This window comes from Capsicum annuum, unplaced genomic scaffold (assembly GCF_002878395.1).
Source record: "Capsicum annuum cultivar UCD-10X-F1 unplaced genomic scaffold, UCD10Xv1.1 ctg36489, whole genome shotgun sequence".
Taxonomy (NCBI): Eukaryota; Viridiplantae; Streptophyta; class Magnoliopsida; order Solanales; family Solanaceae; genus Capsicum; species Capsicum annuum.
Genome location: NW_025843480.1, coordinates 1 through 13,006, shown reverse-complemented (window position 1 = coordinate 13,006; position 13,006 = coordinate 1). Strand labels below are relative to the sequence as shown.

Genomic DNA, 13,006 nt, shown 5'->3' with positions numbered 1-13,006 from the left:
TGAAACAATAAAACTTCTGTTGGTTTTAATAAAGTTAAAAAGAAAATCGAGATAATTTAGAAGAGTAGAGATGTAGAGAAGTTTTTTTTTTTTTTTTTTTTCTAGTAAAAGTTACATATTATTGATCATCAACTCCTTCTTAAATAATGCTATTACAACCAAAAATAGATTAAACTTACCATGAAAGAAAACCTATTATATACCAAAAATAATAACTAATCAGTTTCCTACCAAAAATAGGAATCCCAATTTGACTAGGAGTTGTATGTAAAAACCTAGGGAAAAAACAAAAAATAAATCATGTGTATTATTCCTTAAAGCAACTTTTAACACTCCTCATTGCTTTAGGAACTACAAAATTTTGATCTTCTGTCTTGAGATCTCCACACTTGATAACCGAAAGTGACCTTGCGAATAAATCTGCAGATTCATCTTTTGGCTTGTAGTGAACTAAATTCACTTCTTGTCTTGAATGCAACCCTTGACTATTAAATTCTTTTGGCATGTCTTCATGCTTGTTGCATTTTGAATATGAATTTATCGTTTTATTTTTTTGAATCATAGATAACTCCTCCATTACATCAATTCCTTTAGGAACATTGAAATCTCCTCTAAACCTAGGAGGTTCACATATTGCTTGTGCTTTTTCAATTAGAGGATCATCTTCTAATTTTTTCATCTTTTTCATGTTCTTCAGAAACATCTTCCATTGGATCAAATAAAAAATGTTTACCTCTCATCTTAATGTTTAAAACTTCTTTTCCAGCACTATCATTGATGAAGCAATATTTATCCTTAAAGAATACTTTGAATCCTTTTTTTACCAACTAACAAATACTCAATAAGTTTTGATCAATATCAGGTACATAAAGGACATCTGAAATTGCTTTATTACCTAAACTTGTTTTGATGACAACAATTCCTATTTCTTCAAAAAGAATCTGGTCACCATTTCCGATCCTAACTTTGGATATTTCAATAGTTTTTAATTCTGTAAACAAACTCTTGTTATAAGTCATGTGGTTGGTGCAACCGCTATCAATCAATCAAAAATTTATTGAAACCTTACTTGAGATACATGTTGCAACAAAAAGATGGTCTTCTTCTTCTTCATTGACCTTGACCACAGGTGCATTCGTTTCATGGTTCTCAAACTTATTTTTGCAAATCACCTCTTTATGGACAAGTTGATTGCACTTACTACACTTTGCGTCTGGCCTTTTCCAATATCTGTATGGTGGATGACCTATTTTTTTACAGTTCTCACAAGGTGGATAAATTTTTTTATATTTTTACCCCTTCTTTGAGTTTTATGATTAGCTATTAAGGCTCCTTCAACAATACCATCATGCCTCATAAGTTTCCTTTGTTCCAGTGCCTGAAAAGAATTTAACAACTCCGCCAAAGTAATTTTGGATAGATCTTGTATATCTTTCAAGGTAGTTATACATACTTCATATCTTTCGGGGACTGTAACAAGAATTTTTTCAACAATTCTTGAATCTTTAAATTCAGTGCCTAGCAATCTTACCTTGTTAACAATGCCAATTAATCTGTCCGAGTACTATTTGACTGTCTTGGAGTCTTTCATTCTCGGCAACTCAAACTCGCTTATTAAACTAAGAACTTGAATTCCACGGATTCTTTCATCTCTAGCATATTCTTTCTTCATATAATGCCAAATTTCTTTTGGTGATGTAAGAAGCATAATTCTTGTAAAAATAGTTGTTGAAACAGAAGCAAACAGAGTTGCCTTTACCTTAGATTTCATGGTTTTCTTTTCCCTGTGACTCTTGATTTAGGCTTGGTAAGATTATTTGGGAGCAGATTAATTTCATAATCATCTTCACAACTTTTCATAGATTAAGAGCCTCCAAGTAAGTTTTTATTCTCACAGACCATAATTGAAAATTTTCAATTTTCACGATAAAAAACGGATGGATCCATTAGTTAAAAACTGTTTTCAGAATCCATTTCGAAGTTTATTTTTCTTTTTTGGTAAAAGCTACATATTATTGATCATCAACTTCTCCTTAAACAGTGATATTACAACAAAAAATAGATTAAACTTACCATAAAAGAAAACCTATTAGATACCAAAAATAAGAACTAATCAGTTTCTACCAAAAATAGAAATCCCAATTTGACTAGGAGTTGTATGTAAAAATGGCTAAAGAAAAACAAAAAATAAATCATGTGTATTATTCCTTAAAGCAACTTTTAACAACTTCTTTCTCTAGACTTTTTATAGTTCTCTCTGTTAGTCCTAGGAAATTGCAGCTTATATGTTTAAATTGAAGCTCTCTTCATTCACCTTTTCTATTTTCTTTTCATTACCTAGTGTCTTGGCTTATTCACTGTCTTTTTTCGCATAAGGTTGAACGAAAGCTATCGCTAAAACTTGTAGTTGAGTTTTTCTGACTTTAGTCTTTACTTTCCCTTTATTGAATAGATTTTATTTTCTGCTGTTTTTTCTATTTTTATTGATGTATATATGTTGCAATACTTTCCTTCTATGGGTTCCACGAAGATGGAAAAAAGGCAGTACAACTTCTGCTAATAACAAGAACAACAGATTGGGAGTCTTTTCATCTTCTGTTGTCCCTTTGATCTAATGGCATTGTCTACCTTTGCTTCTCCTCAGGCGCGTGTGGTTGCTGCAGATGGCATTGTCACCAACCTGGCATGAAGCAGGCGCACGCCTCCTGATTACTAGATTTTTCAAAAGTTTCATTCAAACAGGATGCATAATGTGAGTGATGATAGTTTCACCTTGTATTACTTTAATCCAAATCAACGGCAGATACATGTCTGACAATTGTTTATTTCCATTGATCCTATTTCTTATTTTATAACATTTGTGATTTGCCATTTGAATGGTAGCAAGATGCAGAATGACTATTTTATTTAGAAAATACACCTCTTTTAGTCCAATCTTTTTGGCTTGAAGATCATATACAAGTCGAAAATCTTGCTGCAAAACAAATGTAGTGTGAATTGCAACTTATTTTACTACTCGGAGATTTTTTTTTGCGTTTCTTTTCTGATAGTTAAAGATATCAGGAAAATGATCTTATATGTTTTGATATACAGCTTTTTGGAAGAAGGAGGTACAATTTTCACGTTCAAAGGAACAGAGAGGAAATGCTCTCTTAAAGTTTCGCTTAAAGTTCATAGTATGCAGTTTTACTGGAAGGTAAACTGAAATTTTCTTTTGCCCCCTCAAGTTATCAAAAATTAAACACCAAAAAAAAGAGAATGAAAAGTTTTACTGTGATATCTCGTACAGATTGCAACTCAAGCTGACCTAGGCCTTGCTGATGCTTTTCTTCATGGAGATTTCTCTTTCGTTGATAAGAATGAAGGACTTCTTAATCTTATCATGGTGAGGAAATGAATTACATCTTTGTGAATAGCTTTTGATTGGTACTTATCTTTGCTAGTTCTTTTTGCAGATATTTATTGCCAACAGAGATTTGAAAGAATCTGTTAAAATGTCCAGCAAAAAGAGGTAAATTAGCTTACTGACCTGGATTCAAGAAATATAAATTAAACTTCTGTTAACAGACGATTAACGCTTTTCATGACTTTTCATGGCTCTAGAGGCTAGTGGACACCAGTGCTTTTTACTGCAGCACTGTCATCTGCAACATATTTCATTCGTCATGTTTCAAATAGAAACACCCTTACTCAGGCTCGTCGGAATATCTCTCGTCACTATGACCTGGTAAGTGAAGTAATCTATACAGGCCATGTTTTTGCTAGTTGCAGTGGTGTAAATGGGCTACCGTTGTATAGATGATAACCATTGTGGTGTTAATTGTTTTTTTCCAGAGTAATGAACTTTTCTCACTCTTTATGGATGAGACAATGCTATACTCATGTGCAATATTCAAGGTTAGCTCTCAAGCTTTTAAATGCTTGCAACATTTTTCCTTTTTATGTTTAGCTACATTTCCCTGTTAGAGTGTGTGCCCTACTGATTTTAATATTATACTCTACTAGTTGTCTATCTGTTGAACAAGTAAGCTAACGTGGTTCACTGAAGTAAAAGATGAACACAGTATTTTTGCGTGGAAAACACCCGGCTCAAGAAAGGTGTAAAAAACCACAACCTGTATCTCTACAGGATTTAACCCCAACTTCACTATTAATCTTGAGCCTCAACAATCATCAAATTACTAGGTTTTTTATAAACTAGGAATTAAAATTTCTAACTCCTATTTCTACAAAAACACAAATCTTCCCAAGACAAGTGTTCCCAAGTCTTTGAGCTCCCTAACTTGAAGACACAACTTCCAAATCAATTTATACTTCACTGAGACTAGAACAAAAGACTCATTACAACTCAAAGAACCAACCTATTACATAAAGTCTACGACTTGCTGAGTAAAGGACCAGGTTCTTCTTCAAGTAAGAGAACTGATTTGCTGATTGATGATTTTCTTGTCAGTGCATGAGTCAAACTCTTGAACGTTGTTTCTTGTATTTAAGCCAACTCCTGATAGAGTACCTTAGATGATGTGCACTCCTTTCTTCAATAGGACTGTCAGGTAGTTTCACTCTTACTTTTGTCTGTCTCCTTGGTTGAATAAAATTTTTCCACTTTGACTCCTAGTTTGGCAGGACTCATTTATCAACTCAAAATCTAAGTGTTGCACTTATCTACTCCTCAATATTTTTCTCCTCAATATTTTTGATGTATGTGATAAGTATTGGTAACATATTTGAGTTTGCTTATCCACTTTTGTCTTAATGCCTTGTCAGTCTTGCATCAACTTCAATACGCAATACGTGTGAGAATCAGTAACTTCTGTTTCTTCACTTGTATGGACCAGCTTGCACAACATGTTTCATCCATATGTCTATCATCAAAACTTCAAATTCCCTAACAAATTCCCCCTTTTTGATGATGACAAACTAATCAACACAACATCCATCACAAAATCCTAACATACTCAATAAAGGAATTTAAACAAAAGAACACAGAATGAAATAGGTTAGTCAATTAAGTTATAAGCATTGCATTATCTATTCTTCCCACTTTTGACATCATCGAAAAGCTGGGCCCAAAAAGTGAAAAATATTTAATAATCCATGGCAACTGGGGCTATCACTAAAACAATCAAAATTCAGAGTAAAATAACATAGATACATTATGAAAAAGTAGGAGCAGAACACAATTAAGCAAGTAAGTCCATTTCATTCAAAGGCAGGATACAATTAAAATTACCCAAGAACAAGATAATAGGGACCTAGTAAAGGAAACAAAGAAGATGGTCTTAAAGCACTAAGAGGGGAACTAAGTAGAAGAGGAGGAGGGGATAAGGGAGATTAACTTTCGAACAATCTCAGCATTCTCATCTCGTTCACGCTCCAAGGAAGTTGTAAGTGAAGCAATTTGAGCCAGGAGAGCCCTCTTCTTATCATCATGGGCAACCTGAGCAGCATCCAGTGCAGCCCGAGCAGCCTCCAACTCAGCATCTTTAGCTACAAGTGCATTCCTTAGGCGTTGCATAGGGTTTTCTGCACTTCTCATAGGAACAGGTAGCTGCATATGGTTCACACTCCCTATAATATCTTTGGTTGTCTTTGAAGACTACACTTGGACAAACACTCCAAACTCCTCAAATATAGGGGTGAGCCAGAATTCATAAGGAAGAGCATGTCCATGCACTTCCTTGAGGATAACCCTTTGCATATGTTTCAAGATAAGCCTAGGCATATCAATCTTTACCTCAGTGTCTAACAACTCTATAAGAGTAAGGTCAAGAAAGTTGGCTACAGTCCTTTTTTCCTTCCTAGAGATTCACATCTTGTGAAAAACATCAAAATAGAGTTGATAGAGAGGAGACATCTATCTCTTAAGGACCCATTGATAATTGACCAGGCGAGGGTTGCCAGAAAATTTTTGAGATATGGCAAGAGCAGATGCAAGATTTTCAAGAGATAGCCAAGTGCCCTTGACATAGTGACCCCATCCCCTAAAGGAATGTCCAGGATTCGAGCAATATCTGTAACATAAAGATTCATGGTGACCCCTCGAATAGTTGTAGGGAACAACTCACCACTAGCTACCCCGTTTGTATAGAACTCATACACTTCAGGCTTAGCAAACCTCCTCTGTAAATCACCCTGAAAAAATAGGTGTGACCACCCTTTGACCTCTAATTTTTCCAAAAATTAGAAGGAACAGGTTTGTTGACCTTTTTCTTCAGACGAGAAGATGATTTCTTAGGAGGGGCTTTAGAAGATGAGGAAGGTTTGGAGGTACAGGAGGTTTTATACTGAGATGAGGGATTTGTGAAGAGGAGGGTTTTGGAGCCTTTCCTATGATAGTCTTCTTCTTACATACTGAGCGAAGAAGAATATCAGGAGAGAATGCACGAGGAGAAGGAGGAGGACCAGATGTAGCAACTCGTTTCCTTTTGCTTTCTTGAAGAGCTTCAGCCAAGGAAGCTTCTTCCCGTTGTTTTTTACCCCAAGTATAAGGAGTTCTGGGAGTGGTAATAATAGGGGTAGGTTCACCCAGATCTTGATCTTCAACAATAATGGTGGGGAAAGTAAGAATAATAGGGTGTGAGGGCTTTCCTTGTGATTTAGATCTTGACCTCCTTGGGATCAAATTTGCAATAGGTTCATCATCAAGATCAATAATTTGAAGGGGAAGCGAAGATAGCAGTGAAGGTTTTAAAAAGGACGAAGGGTTTGAAGAAAATTTAGCAAAGGGGTTTTTGAAGTTTTTGAAAGCTGCAAAATCGAATAATTTGATCAAAATTGAGGGAGGAATGAGAGGTGGTAAGTTAACCTTAGGAGGAAGAACAATGGCTATTGGGAAGTGGTGGCAGAGTCTGAGGATGAGTTAGATAATGAAGATGCCATGGTGAGAGAGAGAGAGAAGCAGTAAATTGATCTTGGTTGTTAAATGGTGAGTGATGAGGAAAGAAAGAAGCGTATTTATGGTGAAAAGAAGGAATTTGAATCGTGGATGGAGTGTATTTGGTGAGGAAATGTAATGAAGGAGAAGTTTATTTATGATGGGAAAAGGTGGCAGCTTTTTGAAGGAGAAAGACTTAGATTTTTGGCAATTTAGAGGGTAGCAAAGGACCATTTATGAAACCTATTTCTATTTATGCCACTATAGATAAAAAGTAATCATACCTTAATTTTGAGGATAAAATAGACAAAATTGCCTCTGTGTTCCAGTCTTTCTACAAAATCAACACATGAATGAGTCAATTTACTCTAAAATCTTGGAATTAGGATACACAACTAAATGTGTAAGACTTAATTAATCAACAATCACTTAAGAGCACCTTATTCTAGTCAATCATTGGGGGAGATTTATGCAATTTTAATAATCCCCAAGGCTAACCTATTCTTTCAAAATGTTCTCTACTTAATGCCTTAGTGAATATGTCAGCAATTTGTTCTTCAGTAGAGCAAAACATGATTGATATAAGACTTTTTTCAACATTATCTCTAAGAAAGTAATGTCTAATATCAATATTTTTAGTTCTTTTATGTTGAACAAGATTCTTAACAATATTGATGGCACTTGTATTGTCACAGAAAATAGGAACACATCCAACATCTATACCAAAGTCCACGAGTTGTTGTTTAATCCATAAAAACTGAGCACAACAAGATCCTGCAGCAATATATTCAGCCTCAGCAGTAGACAAGGCTATTAAGTTGTAATTAAACATGATCCAAGGAAGTGTGTCATGCCTGTGGTACTCTTCCTGTCCACCAAGTATCCTAATAGTCAGCATCAGAGTATTCTATCAAGTTAAAGTTACTACCTTTTGGATACCATAGGCCAAGATCACTAGTTCCTTTGAGATATCTGAAGATTCTTTTCATAGATTTTAAATGTGATTCTTTGGGATTTGCTTGAAACCTTGCACATAGCCCCATACCGAACACGATATCAGGCCTACTAGCTATGAGATACAGTAATGAACCTATCATTTCTCTATACAATTTTTGCTCCACATTAGGAACTGTTTCATCCAAATCAAGTTTTGTGGCATTGGCTATTGGAGTCCTGATCTCTTTTGCCTCTTCCACGGAAAATCTTTTGAGAAGTTCCTTGACATACTTCTATTGATGGATCATGGTTCGAGATGCTATTTGTTTAATTTGTAAACCTAAGAAGTTCAGCTCCCCCATCATACTCATCTCAAATTCACAATTCATGAGTTTAGCAAACTCATAAGTCATGTTCATGTTTGTGGAGCCAAAAATAATGTCATTAATATACACCTGCACAACCAACAGATCTTTTTCATTAGTTTTTAAGAAAAGAATGTTGTTAATTTTACCTCTAGTGTGATCATGCTCTAGAAGAAACTTTGACAATCTTTCATACCAAGCTCCTAGAGCTTGTTTCAGTCCATACAAAGCCTTGTACAGTTTATAAACATGATCAGGAAACTCCTGGCTTTCAAATCCTAGTGGTTGTTTGACATACACTTCCTTTTGAGAATGCCATTCAAGAATGCACTCTTAACATCCATTTGATAGAGAATGAATTTCTTCTAAGCAACAAAAGCAAAAAGCAATCTAATTTCTTCAATTCTAGCTACAGGAGCAAAAGTCTCATCAAAATCTATGCCTTCTTCTTTATTGTACACTTGTTCCTTGTAATTTTGTCTTGTTTCTTATAATCATTCCATGCTCATCAACCTTATTTCTATTACCCACTTAGTTCCAATTATTGTTCTATCTTTTGGCAGTGGAACTAAGTGTTATACCTTGTTTCTCTCAAACTAATTTAACTCTTCCTGCATGGCTATGATCCAATCAGCATCAAATAGTGCTTTAGTTACCTTCTATGGCTCAATTTCTGACAAGAATTCCTTAAAAGTACACATGCTTCTCAATCCAAACCTTATAGTGATCCCAGAAGTGAGATCAGTAAGAACATTCTCAATAGGATATGATGTTTGATAGTTGTAACCTTTTGGAACCAAACCTAGTGAGCTACTAGGATCACTACAGATGTTCTGAGCTGGGTTAGTTGGTGGTTCAGTCCCCTCTGTCACTGTGCCTCCAAAATCAGTTCCCCTTGTTGAGGTGCCTCAATGTTTGGTAGCTCCAGTCGATGAACAAGGTTGTGTAACCTGTTACTCGAAGTTTCTTCCTTCCTGCGGGTTATTCTTAACACAAGATTCATCAAAAACTATATGAATACTTTCTTCAACACAGTTTATTCTATTGTTTAGAACCCGATAAGCCTTACTATGAAGTGAATAACCTAAGAAGTTCCCCTCAACACTTTTAGCATCAAGTTTTCTCAGATTATCCTTTCCATTATTATAAATAAAACATTTACAAGCAAAGTGCTAAAATGAGAAATGTTTGGCTTCTTCTTTTTAGTAATTCATAGGGAGTCTTCTCTAGAATAGGTCTTATCATGCATCTATTTGTGATATATGCTGCAGTACTAATTGCCTCAGCCCAAAAGTTTTTAGCAAAATTTCCTGCAAGCATTATTGTTCTAGCCATATCTTCCAAGGTTCTATTCTTCCTTTCTACCACTCCATTTTGTTGTGATATTCTGGGAGCAAAAAAGTTATGATCTATACCATTTGGAACAGAATTCTAAAACTTTGACATTCTCAAATTCTGTACCATGGTCAGATCTTATGGAAACTAGAGAAGTGCCCAGTTTCTTTTCAATTTTCTTGATGAAAATAGTAAGGACATCAAAGACATCTTTTTTAGAAGCTAGAAATAATATCCAGGTAAATATAGAATAATCATCAACAATCACAAAAAATATATTTTTTCACCTCTGCTTTGAAGTCTCATTGGTCCACACAAGTTCATATGGACCAGGTCAAGACACTTGGTAGTGCTGACATGGTTCTTTGACTTAAAAGAGGATCTTACCTACTCCCCCTTACACAAGAACTACATAACTTTTCTTCTTTGAACTTGGTCTTGGGAAATCCCAACACCATATCTTTGGAAGTTGTTTTAGACTTGCATGTCCAAGTCTCCTATGCCAAAGGAGGGGATTATTTTCCATTGCACTCAAAATTGGTCAACTCTGTTCCTAGCATTTCTTTATCTCCTTACAGTGAGCACAATCTCTTTGGTGTCCATCCTCTTGACTTTGACTCCTGCAGAAGTAAAAATAACTTTATTACCTTTATCACACAGTTGTGAAATGCTCAGCAGGTTGTGCTTTAATCCTTCTACAAGATAGAAATCTTTCAATGTTCTTGACTCAGAGCCAACTTTTCCAACTCCAGTAATGATTCGTTTTTTTCATCACCAAAAAAAAACTCATCCTTCATTTATTTTGGAGAGTGAAAGGAACTTTTTCTTATCACCAGTCATGTATCTCGAGCAAGCACTGTCCAGATACTAATGCTTTTTGCTTTCTTTCACCTTCTCCTGCAAGAAATCAAGGGTTAGACTTAGGAGTCCATGGATCAAGAAATCATGGATTATGAGTAAATGGATAAATTAAATTTCTACTAGTCCATGCAGGCAATATGTAATCTGACCTATTTCTTTGACCAAAACCAGTTCTTTTCTTCTTGGTTTGAGGAAATTTATTAGCCAGGTTTTGACTGCTAGATTTACTTTTAGCAACCTCAGGAAATTCAGTGATTGGATGTCCAAGGTTACCACAGATATAACATAAGTCTAGGATCATCAAGACTTTTGTGGAAACCCAAACCTGCCTTTTCACTGTGATTTCTTTCACTCAACTTATGAACAATTCTTGAAGAATTTGTCCACCTATTTGCTCTTTCAAGATCAAGTTTCAGTTTAGAGATTCCTTGGCGTAGTTTATTCATCATATCAGTTTCATCATTACATTTTTGTTTGTACTTGACTAATTCAAGTTTAGCACTTTCTTGTTCCTTATGACCTTTTTTCCATTATCAGTGAGTGTCAATTTTAAAACTTCAGACTTAAGATCATTGTTTGAGGAATCAGGTTGTGCAACCTGTTTCTTGAGAGTGCAGTTTTCCTCTTTAATTGTATTTTTGCAAGTTTTTAAATCAATGAGATAAAATTTTAGACTTGCAAGACTGTTGAATAACTCATCCCTATCAAAATTTAATTCTTGAAAATCATCAATTAGTGCGCTCATCAAGGAAACAATTTTTGTTTTTGAAAATAAATGTAATTTTTCTTTAAGTTCAAGTATACTTACCTCAGAAACATCATCTTCTTTCTCAAAGTCAGAATCTCCTATAGCCATGAATGTTGTTACATCAATCTCATCATCATCTGAATCAGATCTCCAAGCTGCTACCATAGCATATTCTTCCTTCCTTTTGGACTTTTCTTTCAGTTCTTTCTCATCCCTTTCCTTCCTCCATTCTATTTCCCAAATAGGACAATCTCTGATCTGATGATCAATTTTTCCACATTTATAACATCTATTTGAATTGTCATTGGAACAGTTCTTGCTACCTGTTCTCTTTTTCTTTTTAAAGAATTTACTGAAGTACTTAGTTATGAAGTCAACTTGTTCCTAGTCAAGTTCAACTTCATCATCACTATCTGAGGCCTTCAAGGCCAAGACTTTCTCAAGGGCTGCTTGTTCATTAGTTCCATCAATTTCCATTTTGCCTCCCTGATTGCAGTTACTTTAATATTTCATTTTGATTTTGGTAGTACCCTTAGCACCTTTTCAACTTGTTCCTCCCCAGTGATGACTTTTTCCAAGAAAGTCAGCTTATTTGTTAAGGAAGTAAGCCTTGTCATCATTTCATGCAAGGATTCATTCTTCTTCATCTTAAATGTTTCATACTCAGTAAAAAGAAGAGCAATCCTAAATTTTCTTACCTGAGAGGTACCTTCATGTGCATTGACTAGTGCATCCCAAATTTGCTTAGCAGTGGTACAAGTTGATACTCTATTGTACTCAGCCGTTCCTAGTCCACAGACTAAGATATTCCTTACCTTAGCATTTTTCTTTAATGCCACCAAGTCATCAACAGTAAATTCACTCCTCACTTTCTTAACTTGTTTACCATCAACCAACTTCATTGGAATAGTAGGACCATCAGTGATCCCATCCCATAATTCGTAGTCTTCACCTTAGATGAACATTTCCATCCTGGCTTTCCACCAGATAAAGTGAGAACCATCAAAAAGTGGAGGTTGAGTAGTTGACTGGTCTTCACTGTGACCAGTAGGAGGTGCGGAATTCATCATAGTGATCCTTTTCTTAGGTGCTAACCTTATTTAAGACAAACTCTCTTTGATACCACTTGTTAGAGTGTGTGCCCTACTGATTTTAATATTATACTCTACTAGTTGCCTATCTGTGGAACAAGTAAGCTAACATGGTTCACTGAAGTAAAAGATGAACACAATATTTTTGCGTGAAAAACACCCGGCTCATGAAAGGTGTAAAAAATCACGACCTGTACCTCTACAGGATTTAGCCCCAAATTCACTATTACTCGAGACTCAACAATCACCAAATTACAAGACTTCTTATAAAATAGGAATTAAAACTTCTAACTCCTATTTCTACAAAGAAACAAATCTTCCCAAGACAAGTGTTCCCAAGTCGTTGAGCTCCCTAACTTGAAGACACAAATTCGAACTCAGCTTATACTTCATCGAGACTAGAACAAAAGACTCATTACAACTCAAAGAACCAACCTATTACATAAAGTCTATGACTTGCTAGGTAAAGGACCAGGTTCTTCTTTAAGTAAGAGAACTGATTTGTTGATTGATGATTTTCTTGTCAGTGCATGAGTCAAACTCTTGAACGTTGTTTCTTGTATTTAAGCCAACTCCTGATAGAGTACCTTAGATGATGTTCACTCCTTTCTTCAATAGGACTGTCAGGTAGTTTCACTCTTACTTTTGTCTGTCTCCTTGGTTGAATAGAATTCTTCCACTTTGACTCCTAGTTTGGCAGGACTCATTTACCAACTCAAACTCTAAGTGTTGCACTTATCTTCTCCTTAATCTTTTGTTGTATGTGATAAGTATTTGAGTTTCCTTGCTTATC

At 35.3% G+C, this 13,006-nt stretch overlaps 1 pseudogene; it reads left to right on the top strand.

Moving 5' to 3' along the window:
* Nucleotides 1–2,261: 2,261 nt before the first annotated feature.
* LOC107864224 lies at nucleotides 2,262–10,977 on the top strand (annotated as a pseudogene).
* Nucleotides 10,978–13,006: the final 2,029 nt, after the last annotated feature.